Raw genomic sequence first — 15,001 nt, 5'->3', positions numbered from 1 at the left:
AATAATAACAATGTTTGATGTGATGTTAGAATAGGATAATAATAACAATGTTTGATGTGATTGATTTATGAATATAATAATAATAACAATGTTTGATGTGATGTTAGAATAGGATAATAATAACAATGTTTGATGTGATGTTAGAATAGGATAATAATAACAATGTTTGATGTGATGTTAGAATAGGATAATAATAACATAATTAACAATGTTTGATGTGATGTTAGAATAGGATAATAATAACAATGTTTGATGTGATGTTAGAATAGGATAATAATAACAATGTTTGATGTGATGTTAGAATAGGATAATAATAACAATGTTTGATGTGATGTTAGAATAGGATAATAATAACAATGTTTGATGTGATGTTAGAATAGGTTAGAATAGGATAATAATAACAATGTTTGATGTGATGTTAGAATAGGATAATAATAACAAATGTTAGAATGATGTGATGTTAGAATAGGATAATAATAACAATGTTTGATGTGATGTTAGAATAGGATAATAATAACAATGTTTGATAATAATAACAATGATGTGATGTTAGAATAGGATAATAATAATAACAATGTTTGATGTGATGTTAGAATAGGATAATAATAACAATGTTTGGTGTGATGTTAGAATAGGATAATAATAACAATGTTTGATGTGATGTTAGAATAGGATAATAATAACAATGTTTGATGTGATGTTAGAATAGGATAATAATAACAATGTTTGATGTGATGTTAGAATAGGATAATAATAACAATGTTTGATGTGATGTTAGAATGATAATTAGAATAGGATGTTAGAATAGGATAATAACAATGTTTGATGTGATGTTAGAATAGGATAATAATAACAATGTTTGATGTGATAGAATAGGATAATAATAACAATGTTTGATGTGATGTTAGAATAGGATAATAATAACAATGTTTAACAATGTTTGATGTGATGTTAGAATAGGATAATAATAACAATGTTTGATGTGATGTTAGAATAGGATAATAATAACAATGTTTGATGTGATGTTAGAATAGGATAATAATAACAATGTTTGATGTGATGTTAGAATAGGATAATAATAACAATGTTTGGTGTGATGTTAGAATAGGATAATAATAACAATGTTTGATGTGATGTTAGAATAGGATAATAATAACAATGTTTGGTGTGATGTTAGAATAGGATAATAATAATAACAAATGTTTGATAATAATAACAATGTGATGTTAGAATAGATAATAATAATAACAATGTTTGATGTGATGTTTAGAATAGGATAATAATAACAATGTTTTTGATGTGAATGTTAGAATAGGATAATAATAACAATGTTTGATGTGATGTTAGAATAGGATAATAATAACAATGTTTGATGTGATGTTAGAATAGGATAATAATAACAATGTTTGGTGTGATGTTAGAATAGGATAATAATAACAATGTTTGATGTGATGTTAGAATAGGATAATAATAACAATGTTTGATGTGATGTTAGAATAGGATAATAATAACAATGTTTGATGTGATGTTAGAATAGGATAATAATAACAATGTTTGATGTGATGTTAGAATAGGATAATAATAACAATGTTTGATGTGATGTTAGAATAGGATAATAATAACAATGTTTGATGTGATGTTAGAATAGGATAATAATAACAATGTTTGATGTGATGTTAGAATAGGATAATAATAACAATGTTTTTGATGTTGTGATGTTAGAATAGGATAATAATAACAATGTTTGATGTGATGTTAGAATAGGATAATAATAACAATGTTTGATGTGATGTTAGAATAGGATAATAATAACAATGTTTGGTGTGATGTTAGAATAGGATAATAATAACAATGTTTGATGTGATGTTAGAATAGGATAATAATAACAATGTTTGATGTGATGTTAGAATAGGATAATAATAACAATGTTTGATGTGATGTTAGAATAGGTAACAATGTTTTATGAATTAGAATAGGATAATAATAACAATGTTTGATGTGATGTTAGAATAGGATAATAATAACAATGTTTGATGTGATGTTAGAATAGGATAATAATAAAAACAATGTTTGATGTGATGTTAGAATAGGATAATAATAACAATGTTTGATGTGATGTTAGAATAGGATAATAATAACAATGTGATGTTAGAATAGGATAATAATAACAATGTTTGATGTGATGTTAGAATAGGATAATAATAACAATGTTTGATGTGATGTTAGAATAGGATAATAATAAACAATGTTTGATGTGATGTTAGAATAGGATAATAATAACAATGTTTGATGTGATGTTAGAATAAGGATAATAATAAAAATGTTTGATGTGATGTGAGAATAGGATAATAATAACAATGTTTGATGTGATGTTAGAATAGGATAATAATAACAATGTTTGATGTGATGTTAGAATAGGATAATAATAACAATGTTTTGATGTGATGTTAGAATAGGATAATAATAACAATGTTTGATGTGATGTTAGAATAGGATAATAATAACAATGTTTGATGTGTGATGTTAGAATAGGATAATAATAACAATGTTTGATGTGATGTTAGAATAGGATAATAATAACAATGTTTGGTGTGATGTTAGAATAGGATAATAATAACAATGTTTGATGTGATGTTAGAATAGGATAATAATAACAATGTTTGATGTGATGTTAGAATAGGATAATAATAACAATGTTTGGTGTGATGTTAGAATAGGATAATAATAACAATGTTTGATGTGATGTTAGAATAGGATAATAATAACAATGTTTTGTGATGTTAGAATGTAATAATAACAAGGTAATAATAACAATGTTTGTGTGATGTTAGAATAGGATAATAATAACAATGTTTGATGTGATGTTAGAATAGGATAATAATAACAATGTTTGATGTGATGTTAGAATAGGATAATAATAACAATGTTTGATGTGATGTTAGAATAGGATAATAATAACAATGTTTGATGTGATGTTAGAATAGGATAATAATAACATAGAATAATAATAATAACAATGTTTGATGTGATGTTAGAATAGGATAATAATAACAATGTTTGATGTGATGTTAGAATAGGATAATAATAACAATGTTTGATGTGATGTTAGAATAGGATAATAATAACAATGTTTGATGTGATGTTAGAATAGGATAATATTAACAATGTTTGATGTTATGTTAAAATAGGATAATAATAAGTCACAATGTTTGATGTGATGTTAGAATAGGATAATAACAAGTAACAATGTTTGATGTGATGTTAGAATAGGATAATAATAACAATGTTTGATGTGATGTTAGAATAGGATAATAATAACAATGTTTGATGTGATGTTAGAATAGGATAATAATAACAATGTTTGATGTGATGTTAGAATAGGATAATAATAACAATGTTTGATGTGATGTTAGAATAGGATAATAATAACAATGTTTGATGTGATGTTAGAATAGGATAATAATAACAATGTTTTGTGATGTTGAATGTTAGAATAGAATATAATAATAACAATGTTTGATGTGATGTTAGATGTTTAGGATAGAATAATAACAATGTTTGGTGTGATGTTAGAATAGGATAATAATAACAATGTTTGATGTGATGTTAGAATAGGATAATAATAACACAATGTTTAACAATGTGATGTTAGAATAGGATAATAATAACAATGTTTGATGTGATGTTAGAATAGGATAATAATAACAATGTTTGGTGTGATGTTAGAATAGGATAATAATAACAATGTTTGATGTGATGTTAGAATAGGATAATAATAACAATGTTTGATGTGATGTTAGAATAGGATAATAATAACAATGTTTGATGTGATGTTAGAATAGGATAATAATAACAATGTTTGATGTGATGTTAGAATAGGATAATAATAACAATGTTTGATGTGATGTTAGAATAGGATAATAATAACAATGTTTTGTGATGTTAGAATAGGATAATTACAATGTTTAGGATGTTAGAATAATAATAACAATGTTTGATGTGATGTTAGAATAGGATAATAATAACAATGTTTGATGTGATGTTAGAATAGGATAATAATAACAATGTTTGATGTGATGTTAGAATAGGATAATAATAACAATGTTTGATGTGATGTTAGAATAGGATAATAATAACAATGTTTGATGTGATGTTAGAATAGGATAATAATAACAATGTTTGGTGTGATGTTAGAATAGGATAATAATAACAATGTTTGATGTGATGTTAGAATAGGATAATAATAACAATGTTTGGTGTGATGTTAGAATAGGATAATAATAATAACAATGTTTGATGTGATGTTAGAATAGGATAATAATAACAATGTTTGATGTGATGTTAGAATAGGATAATAATAACAATGTTTGATGTGATGTTAGAATAGGATAATAATAACAATGTTTGATGTGATGTTAGAATAGGATAATAATAACAATGTTTGATGTGATGTTAGAATAGGATAATAATAACAATGTTTGATGTGATGTTAGAATAGGATAATAATAACAATGTTTGATGTGATGTTAGAATAGGATAATAATAACAATAACAATGTTGATGTGATGTTAGAATAGGATAATAATAACAATTGATGTGATGTTAGAATAGGATAATAATAACAATGTTTGGTGTGATGTTAGAATAGGATAATAATAACAATGTTTGATGTGATGTTAGAATAGGATAATAATAACAATGTTTGATGTGATGTTAGAATAGGATAATAATAACAATGTTTGATGTGATGTTAGAATAGGATAATAATAACAATGTTTGATGTGATGTTAGAATAGGATAATAATAACAATGTTTGGTGTGATGTTGAATAGGATTAATAACAATGTTTGGTGTGATGTTAGAATAGGATAATAATAACAATGTTTGGTGTGATGTTAGAATAGGATAATAATAACAATGTTTGATGTGATGTTAGAATAGGATAATAATAACAATGTTTTGTGTGATGTGATGTTAGAATAGGATAATAATAACAATGTTTGATGTGATGTTAGAATAGGATAATAATAACAATGTTTTGTGATGTGATGTTAGAATAGGATAATAATAACAATGTTTGATGTGATGTTAGAATAGGATAATAATAACAATGTTTGATGTGATGTTAGAATAGGATAATAATAACAATGTTTTGTGTGATGTTAGAATAGGATAATAATAACAATGTTTGATGTGATGTTAGAATAGGATGTGATGTTAGAATAATAATAACAAATGTGATGTTAGAATAGGATAATAATAACAATGTTTGATGTGATGTTAGAATAGGATAGAAATAATAACAATGTTTGATGTGATGTTAGAATAGGATAATAATAACAATGTTTGATGTGATGTTAGAATAGGATAATAATAACAATGTTTGATGTGATGTTAGAATAGGATAATAATAACAATGTTAACAATGTGATGTTAGAATAGGATAATAATAACAATGTTTGATGTGATGTTAGAATAGGATGTAACAATGTTTGATGTGATGTTAGAATAGGATAATAATAACAATGTTTGGTGTGATGTTAGAATAGGATAATAATAACAATGTTTGATGTGATGTTAGAATAGGATAATAATAACAATGTTTGATGTGATGTTAGAATAGGATAATAATAACAATGTTTGATGTGATGTTAGAATAGGATAATAATAACAATGTTTTGATGTTGAATAGGATAATAATAACAATGTTTGAATGTTAGAATAGGATAATAATAACAATGTTTGATGTGATGTTAGAATAGGATAATAATAACAATGTTTGATGTGATGTTAGAATAGGATAATAATAACAATGTTTGATGTGTGATGTTTAGAATAGGATAATAATAACAATGTTTGATGTGATGTTAGAATAGGATAATAATAACAATGTTTGATGTGATGTTAGAATAGGATAATAATAACAATGTTTGATGTGATGTTAGAATAGGATAATAATAACAATGTTTGATGTGATGTTAGAATAGGATAATAATAACAATGTTTGATGTGATGTTAGAATAGGATAATAATAACAATGTTTGATGTGATGTTAGAATAGGATAATAATAACAATGTTTTGTGATGTTAGAATAGGATAATAATAACAATGTTTGGTGTGATGTTAGAATAGGATAATAATAACAATGTTTGATGTGATGTTAGAATAGGATAATAATAACAATGTTTGATGTGATGTTAGAATAGGATAATAATAACAATGTTTGATGTGATGTTAGAATAGGATAATAATAACAATGTTTGATGTGATGTTAGAATAGGAAAATAATAACAATGTTTGATGTGATGTTAGAATAGGATAATAATAACAATGTTTGATGTGATGTTAGAATAGGATAATAATAACAATGTTTGGTGTGAATGTTAGAACAGGATAATAATAACAATGTTTGGTGTGATAGAAATAACAATGTTTGATGTGATGTTAGAATAGGATAATAATAACAATGTTTGATGTGTGGTTAGAATAGGATAATAATAACAATGTTTGATGTGATGTTAGAATAGGATAATAATAACAATGTTTGATGTGATGTTAGAATAGGATAATAATAACAATGTTTGATGTGATGTTAGAATAGGATAATAATAACAATGTTTGATGTGATGTTAGAATAGGATAATAATAACAATGTTTGGTGTGATGTTAGAATAGGATAATAATAACAATGTTTGATGTGATGTTAGAATAGGATAATAATAACAATGTTTGATGTGATGTTAGAATAGGATAATAATAACAATGTTTGATGTGATGTTAGAATAGGATAATAATAATAACAATGTTTGATGTAATAACAATGTGTAGAATAGGATAATAATAACAATGTTTGATGTGATGTTAGAATAGGATAATAATAACAATGTTTGATGTGATGTTAGAATAGGATAATAATAACAATGTTTGATGTGATGTTAGAATAGGATAATAATAACAATGTTTGATGTGATGTTAGAATAGGATAATAATAACAATGTTTGGTGTGATGTTAGAATAAGAATAATAATAACAATGTTTGATGTGATGTTAGAATAGGATAATAATAACAATGTTTGATGTGATGTTAGAATAGGATAATAATAACAATGTTTGGTGTGATGTTAGAATAGGATAATAATAACAATGTTTGATGTGATGTTAGAATAGGATAATAATAACAATGTTTGATGTGATGTTAGAATAGGATAATAATAACAATGTTTGATGTGATGTTAGAATAGATAATAATAAATGTTTGATGTGATGTTAGGATAATAATAACAATGTTTGATGTGATGTTAGAATAGGATAATAATAACAATAATAACAATGTTTGATGTGATGTTAGAATAGGATAATAATAACAATGTTTGATGTGATGTTAGAATAGGATAATAATAACAATGTTTGATGTGATGTTAGAATAGGATAATAATAACAATGTTTGATGTGATGTTAGAATAGGATAATAATAACAATGTTTGATGTGATGTTAGAATAGGATAATAATAACAATGTTTGATGTGATGTTAGAATAGGATAATAATAACAATGTTGTTGAATGTGATGTTAGAATAGGATAATAATAACAATGTTTGATGTGATGTTAGAATAGGATAATAATAACAATGTTTGATGTGATGTTAGAATAGGATAATAATAACAATGTTTGATGTGATGTTAGAATAGGATAATAATAACAATGTTTGATGTGATGTTAGAATAGGATAATAATAACAATGTTTGATGTGATGTTAGAATAGGATAATAATAACAATGTTTGGTGTGATGTTAGAATAGGATAATAATAACAATGTTTGATGTGATGTTAGAATAGGATAATAATAACAATGTTTGATGTGATGTTAGAATAGGATAATAATAACAATGTTTGGTGTGATGTTAGAATAGGATAATAATAACAATGTTTGATGTGATGTTAGAATAGGATAATAATAACAATGTTTTTGTGATGTTAGAATAGTATAATAATTGCAATGTTTGATGTGATGTTAGAATAGGATAATAATAACAAATGTTATGTTGATAATAATAATAACAATGTTTGATGTGTGATGTTAGAATAGGATAGGATAATAATAACAATGTTTGATGTGATGTTAGAATAGAATAAATAATAAGAATTTTTATGTGATGTTAGAATAGGATAATAATAACAATGTTTGATGTGATGTTAGAATAGGATAATAATAACAATGTTTGATGTGATGTTAGAATAGGATAATAATAACAATGTTTGATGTGATGTTAGAATAGGATAATAATAACAATGTTTGGTGTGATGTTAGAATAGGATAATAATAACAATGTTTGATGTGATGTTAGAATAGGATAATAATAACAATGTTTGATGTGATGTTAGAATAGGATAATAATAACAATGTTTGATGTGATGTTAGAATAGGATAATAATAACAATGTTTGATGTGATGTTAGAATAGGATAATAATAACAATGTTTGATGTGATGTTAGAATAGGATAATAATAACAATGTTTGATGTGATGTTAGAATAGGATAATAATAACAATAACAATGTTTGTGATGTTAGAAATAGGATAATAATAACAATGTTTTGATGTTGAATAGGATAATTAACAAGTTTGATGTGATGTTAGAATAGGATAATAATAACAATGTTTGATGTGATGTTAGAATAGGATAGAATAATAATAACAATGTTTGATGTGATGTTAGAATAGGATAATAATAACAATGTTTGATGTGATGTTAGAATAGGATAATAATAACAATGTTTGGTGTGATGTTAGAATAGGATAATAATAACAATGTTTGATGTGATGTTAGAATAGGATAATAATAACAATGTTTGGTGTGATGTTAGAATAGGATAATAATAACAATGTTTGATGTGATGTTAGAATAGGATAATAATAATAATAACAATGTTAGAATAGGATAATAATAACAATTGATGTGATGTTTTAGAATAGAATAGGATAATAATAACAATGTTTGATGTGATGTTAGAATAGGATAATAATAACAATGTTTGATGTGATGTTAGAATAGGATAATAATAACAATGTTTGGTGTGATGTTAGAATAGGATAATAATAACAATGTTTGATGTGATGTTAGAATAGGATAATAATAACAATGTTTGGTGTGATGTTAGAATAGGATAATAATAAGTAACAATGTTTGGTGTGATGTTAGAATAGGATAATAATAACAATGTTTGATGTGATGTTAGAATAGGATAATAATAACAATGTTTGATGTGATGTTAGAATAGGATAATAATAACAATGTTTGATAATAATAACAATGTGATGTTAGAATAGGATAATAATAACAATGTTTGATGTGATGTTAGAATAGGATAATAATAACAATGTTTTGTGATGTTAGAATAGGATAATAATAACAATGTTTGGTGTGATGTTAGAATAGGATAGAAAGGATAATAATAACAATGTTTGATGTGATGTTAGAATAGGATAATAATAACAATGTTTGATGTGATGTTAGAATAGGATAATAATAACAATGTTTGATGTGATGTTAGAATAGGATAATAATAACAATGTTTGATGTGATGTTAGAATAGGATAATAATAACAATGTTTGATGTGATGTTAGAATAGGATAATAATAACAATGTTTGGTGTGATGTTAGAATAGGATAATAATAACAATGTTTGGTGTGATGTTAGAATAGGATAATAATAACAATGTTTAACATAACAATGTGATGTTTGATGTGATGTTAGAATAGGATAATAATAACAATGTTTGATGTGATGTTAGAATAGGATAATAATAACAATGTTTGATGTGATGTTAGAATAGGATAATAATAACAATGTTTGATGTGATGTTAGAATAGGATAATAATAACAATGTTTGATGTGATGTTAGAATAGGATAATAATAACAATGTTTGATGTGATGTTAGAATAGGATAATAATAATGTTTGATGTGATGTTAGAATGATAATAATAACAATGTGATGTGATGTTAGAATAGGATAATAATAACAATGTTTGATGTGATGTTAGAATAGGATAATAATAACAATGTTTTGTGATGTTAGAATAGGATAATAATAACAATGTTTGATGTGATGTTAGAATAGGATAATAATAACAATGTTTGATGTGATGTTAAAATAGGATAATAATAACAATGTTTGATGTGATGTTAGAATAGGATAATAATAACAATGTTTGATGTGATGTTAGAATAGGATAATAATAACAATGTTTGATGTGATGTTAGAATAGGATAATAATAACAATGTTTGATGTGATGTTAGAATAGGATAATATAATAATAACAATGTTAGAATTTGATGTGATGTTAGAATAGGATAATAATAACAATGTTTGATGTGATGTTAGAATAGGATAATAATAACAATGTTTGATGTGATGTTAGAATAGGATAATAATAACAATGTTTTTGATGTGATGTTAGAATAGGATAATAATAACAATGTTTGATGTGATGTTAGAATAGGATAATAATAACAATGTTTGATGTGATGTTAGAATAGGATAATAATAACAATGTTTGATGTGATGTTAGAATAGGATAATAATAACAATGTTTGATGTGATGTTAGAATAGGATAATAATAACAATGTTTGGTGTGATGTTAGAATAGGATAATAATAACAATGTTTGATGTGATGTTAGAATAGGATAATAATAACAATGTTTGGTGTGATGTTAGAATAGGATAATAATAACAATAGGATAATTTTTTTGTGTGATGTTAGAATAGGATAATAATAACAATGTTTGATGTGATGTTAGAATAGGATAATAATAACAATGTTTGATGTGATGTTAGAATAGGATAATAATAACAATGTTTGATGTGATGTTAGAATAGGATAATAATAACAATGTTTGATAATATAACAATGTGATGTTAGAATAGGATAATAATAACAATGTTTTGATGTGATGTTAGAATAGGATAATAATAACAATGTTTGATAATAATAACAATGTGATGTTAGAATAGGATAATAATAACAATGTTTGATGTGATGTTAGAATAGGATAATAATAACAATGTTTGATGTGATGTTAGAATAGATAATAATAACAAATAGAATAATAATAACAATGTTTTTGATGTTGTGATGTTAGAATAGGATAATAATAATAACAATGTTTGATGTGATGTTAGAATAGGATAATAATAACAATGTTTGGTGTGATGTTAGAATAGGATAATAATAACAATGTTTGATGTGATGTTAGAATAGGATAATAATAACAATGTTTGATGTGATGTTAGAATAGGATAATAATAACAATGTTTGATGTGATGTTAGAATAGGATAATAATAACAATGTTTGATGTGATGTTAGAATAGGATAATAATAACAATGTTTGATGTGATGTTAGAATAGGATAATAATAACAATGTTTGATGTGATGTTAGAATAGGATAATAATAACAATGTTTGATGTGATGTTAGAATAGGATAATAATAACAATGTTTGATGTGATGTTAGAATAGGATAATAATAACAATGTTTAACAATGTTTGATGTGATGTTAGAATAGGATAATAATAACAATGTTTGGTGTGATGTTAGAATAGGATAATAATAACAATGTTTGATGTGATGTTAGAATAGGATAATAATAACAATGTTTGGTGTGATGTTAGAATAATATAATAATAATGAATAGAATAATAATAATAACAATGTTTGATGTGATGTTAGAATAGGATAATAATAACAATGTTTGATGTGATGTTAGAATAGGATAATAATAACAATGTTTGATGTGATGTTAGAATAGGATAATAATAACAATGTTTGATGTGATGTTAGAATAGGATAATAATAACAATGTTTGATGTGATGTTAGAATAGGATAATAATAACAATGTTTGATGTGATGTTAGAATAGGATAATAATAACAATGTTTGATGTGATGTTAGAATAGGATAATAATAACAATGTTTTTGTGATGTTGAATGATAATTAGAATAGGAATAGGATAATAATAACAATGTTTGATGTGATGTTAGAATAGGATAATAATAACAATGTTGATGTTAGTGTGATGTTAGAATAGGATAATAATAACAATGTTTGATGTGATGTTAGAATAGGATAATAATAACAATGTTTGATGTGATGTTAGAATAAGAATAATAATAACAATGTTTGATGTGATGTTAGAATAGGATAATAATAACAATGTTTGGTGTGATGTTAGAATAGGATAATAATAACAATGTTTGGTGTGATGTTAGAATAGGATAATAATAACAATGTTTTGATGTGATGTTAGAATAGGATAATAATAACAATGTTTGATGTGATGTTAGAATAGGATAATAATAACAATTTTTTGTGTGATGTTAGAATAGGATAATAATAACAATGTTTGGTGTGATGTTAGAATAGGATAATAATAACAATGTTTGATGTGATGTTAGAATAGGATAATAATAACAATGTTTGGTGTGATGTTAGAATAGGATAATAATAACAATGTTTGATGTGATGTTAGAATAGGATAATAATAACAATGTTTGGTGTGATGTTAGAATAGGATAATAATAACAATGTTTGATGTGATGTTAGAATAGGATAATAATAACAATGTTTGATGTGATGTTAGAATAGGATAATAATAACAATGTTTGATGTGATGTTAGAATAGGATAATAATAACAATGTTTGATGTGATGTTAGAATAGGATAATAATAACAATGTTTGATGTGATGTTAGAATAGGATAATAATAACAATGTTTGATGTGATGTTAGAATAGGATAATAATAACAATGTTTGTGATGTGATGTTAGAATAGGATAATAATAACAATGTTTGATGTGATGTTAGAATAGGATAATAATAACAATGTTTGATGTGATGTTAGAATAGGATAATAATAACAATGTTTGATGTGATGTTAGAATAGGATAATAATAACAATGTTTGATGTGATGTTAGAATAGGATAATAATAACAATGTTTGATGTGATGTTAGAATAGGATATAATAATAACAATGTTTGATGTGATGTTAGAATAGGATAATAATAACAATGTTTGGTGTGATGTTAGAATAGGATAATAATAACAATGTTTGATGTGATGTTAGAATAGGATAATAATAACAATGTTTGATGTGATGTTAGAATAGGATAATAATAACAATGTTTGGTGTGATGTTAGAATGATAATAATGGTGTGATGTTAGAATAACAATGTTTGATGTAATAATAACAATGTTTGATGTGATGTTAGAATAGGATAATAATAACAATGTTTGATGTGATGTTAGAATAGGATAATAATAACAATGTTTGATGTGATGTTAGAATAGGATAATAATAACAATGTTTGGTGTGATGTTAGAATAGGATAATAATAACAATGTTTGATGTGATGTTAGAATAGGATAATAATAACAATGTTTGATGTGATGTTAGAATAGGATAATAATAACAATGTTTGGTGTGATGTTAGAATAGGATAATAATAACAATGTTTGATGTGATGTTAGAATAGGATAATAATAACAATGTTTGATAATAATAACAATGTTTGATGTGATGTGTGATGTTAGAATAGGATAATAATAATAACAATGTTTGATGTGATGTTAGAATAGGATAATAATAACAATGTTTGATGTGATGTTAGAATAGGATAATAATAACAATGTTTGATGTGATGTTAGAATAGGATAATAATAACAATGTTTGATGTGATGTTAGAATAGGATAATAATAACAATGTTTGATGTGATGTTAGAATAGGATAATAATAACAATGTTTGATGTGATGTTAGAATAGGATAATAATAACAATGTTTGATGTGATGTTAGAATAGGAATAGAATAGGATAATAATAACAATGTTTGATGTGATGTTAGAATAGGATAATAATAACAATGTTTGGTGTGATGTTAGAATAGGATAATAATAACAATGTTTGATGTGATGTTAGAATAGGATAATAATAACAATGTTTGATGTGATGTTAGAATAGATAATAATAACAATGTTTGGTGTGATGTTAGATAATATAATAACAATGTTTGATGTGATGTTAGAATAGGATAATAATAACAATGTTTGATGTGATGTTAGAATAGGATAACAAATAATAACAATGTTTGATGTGATGTTAGAATAGGATAATAATAACAATGTTTGATGTGATGTTAGAATAGGATAATAATAACAATGTTTCATGTGATGTTAGAATAGGATAATAATAACAATGTTTTTGATGTGATGTTAGAATAGGATAATAATAACAATGTTTGATGTTATGTTAGAATAGGATAATAATAACAATGTTTGGTGTGATGTTAGAATAGGATAATAATAACAATAACAATTTTGATGTGATGTGATGTTATGTTTGATGTGATAGAATAATAATAATAACAATGTTTGGTGTGATGTTAGAATAGGATAATAATAACAATGTTTGATGTGATGTTAGAATAGGATAATAATAACAATGTTTGGTGTGATGTTAGAATAGGATAATAATAACAATGTTTGATGTGATAATAGAATAGGATAATAATAACAATGTTTGATGTGATGTTAGAATAGGATAATAATAACAATGTTTGATGTGATGTTAGAATAGGATAATAATAACAATGTTTGGTGTGATGTTAGAATAGGATAATAATAACAATGTTTGATGTTGAATGATGTTAGAATAGGATAATAATAACAATGTTTGATGTGATGTTAGAATAGGATAATAATAACAATGTTTGGTGTGATGTTAGAATAGGATAATAATAACAATATTTGATGTGATGTTAGAATAGGATAATAATAACAATGTTTGATGTGATGTTAGAATAGGATAATAATAACAATGTTTGGTGTGATGTTAGAATAGGATAATAATAACAATGTTTGATGTGATGTTAGAAGGGAAGGATAATAATAACAATGTTTGATGTGATGTTAGAATGATAATAATAACAATGTTT

Source organism: Tachypleus tridentatus, chromosome 3 (genome assembly GCF_004210375.1).
Source record: "Tachypleus tridentatus isolate NWPU-2018 chromosome 3, ASM421037v1, whole genome shotgun sequence".
Taxonomy (NCBI): Eukaryota; Metazoa; Arthropoda; class Merostomata; order Xiphosura; family Limulidae; genus Tachypleus; species Tachypleus tridentatus.
The sequence above is the reverse complement of the archived record's forward strand: the minus strand, read 5'-3'. Positions refer to the sequence as shown.